Genomic DNA, 1,515 nt, shown 5'->3' on the forward strand with positions numbered 1-1,515 from the left:
CCAGCACTTTGGGAGGCTGAGGCGGGCAGATCACCTGAGGTCAGGAGTTCGAGACCAGCCTGGCCAACAGGGTGAGACCCCATCTCTACTAAAAATACAAAAATTAGTTCAGTGTGGTGGTGGATGCCTGTAGTCCCAGCTACTCAGGAGGCTGAGGCAGGAGAATCACTTGAACATGGGAAGTGGAGGCTGCAGTGAGCAGAGATCACGCCATTGCACTCCAGCCTAGGTGAAAGAGTAAGACTCCAACTCAACAACAACAACAAAAAAGTCTGGGAGGAAATAAAATATTGGTGTGGCTACATAAGTTAAGCAAGAACTAGCAGTAAGAAAATTTCAAGAGAACTAACAGTTAAGTAGTTAAAAAAGAAGAAGGAGAAAGAAAAAGAACAAACTACCTTTAGCTAGCAAGGAAGGCAAGTGTTCCTCATGTGACCATAGTGAAATGTATCTTGAGATGAATTATATTTACTTTCAATATAAATTTACTTCCTGATGATTAGTTATGTGATACCCTTGGGATAACTTACCTCTGTCATTTTAGTGCCTTGCTTACAGCAAGTAGCTCAATAAATGTTAGCTCTTTTTAACACAACCATAAAATATACAACAATCATCTATTCAGCATTTATGGGTAATTTTTAAAAATAACCAGAACAAATATACAAATAAGACAGAAAGGCTTCTATAATAAATTAAGGGCTAAAAGTAAAAACAGAAACACAATTTATTAGATGAAGATTATTTCCTTCTGTAGTTAATAGTCAGACTTAAATCTCTGCCATGGCAAATTACAGAAGCTTCTATGAGTGGTTATCACAGATTACAGATTTCAGAGCTGAAAGATAAAAAGATTCATATCATGGCAGAGACTTCTATTTGCTTGCCAATATCCAAATCTTTCCTTCCTTCTCAGTAACAAACACCCAGTTTTAAAGAGGGCAGCCATGCATTCAGCTACATTTCCCTGTTTTCTTATAGCCTCAGCCTTGGTTCAGGAATTCTCCTTAAAGGAAGAGGATGCATCTTTCTTCGCCTATGCTTTGCTGCCTGGAACAGGACAGTGATGGTTAGAACTCTGGCAGCTATCTTGGACTTACAAGAACCAGTGCTACAAGAACATCTTAGGGATCACTGATAAAAGAACTGAAAGAAGCTTAAGTCTCTGATGACTTTATAAAGCCACTATACCCATCCTAGAGTGCTATTTCAATTATTATTTTATATAAGAAAGTAAATGTTGCATGTTTAAGCCATCTGTGAGTCCGTTTTTGGTTTTTCCTTTTTTGTATTTTGGTGGTGGTGGTAGTGGTAGTCATTTTTCTTTGCAACCAAATGCAATTCTTGAGTACTTACGTTCAGGCAGGTAAATAATTTTTATCTCCTTTTTACAGATGAGACAACTGAGGTCCAGAGAGATAAGATGACTTGCACAATACCAAAATAGTGAAGAGATGGGTCTTGGCTCCTAACCCAATGTTTTTTCACTAAAAACTGACTCGTAACACGTTCTAA

At 38.0% G+C, this 1,515-nt stretch overlaps 1 protein-coding gene across 1 annotated transcript in view; it reads right to left on the reverse strand.

The window, feature by feature from the left end:
• The window catches only part of NUCB2 (nucleobindin 2), a 92,245-nt gene that overhangs the window by 47,975 nt on the left and 42,755 nt on the right, over positions 1 to 1,515 (reverse strand). The window contains exon 3 of the mRNA XM_011992949.1: positions 1,357 to 1,511. The gene's annotated coding sequence lies outside the window, so the exon portion shown is untranslated. The remainder of the gene's footprint in view (positions 1 to 1,356; positions 1,512 to 1,515) is intronic.

The sequence above is a fragment of the Mandrillus leucophaeus genome, unplaced genomic scaffold (assembly GCF_000951045.1).
Source record: "Mandrillus leucophaeus isolate KB7577 unplaced genomic scaffold, Mleu.le_1.0 Scaffold420, whole genome shotgun sequence".
NCBI classification, from domain to species: domain Eukaryota; kingdom Metazoa; phylum Chordata; class Mammalia; order Primates; family Cercopithecidae; genus Mandrillus; species Mandrillus leucophaeus.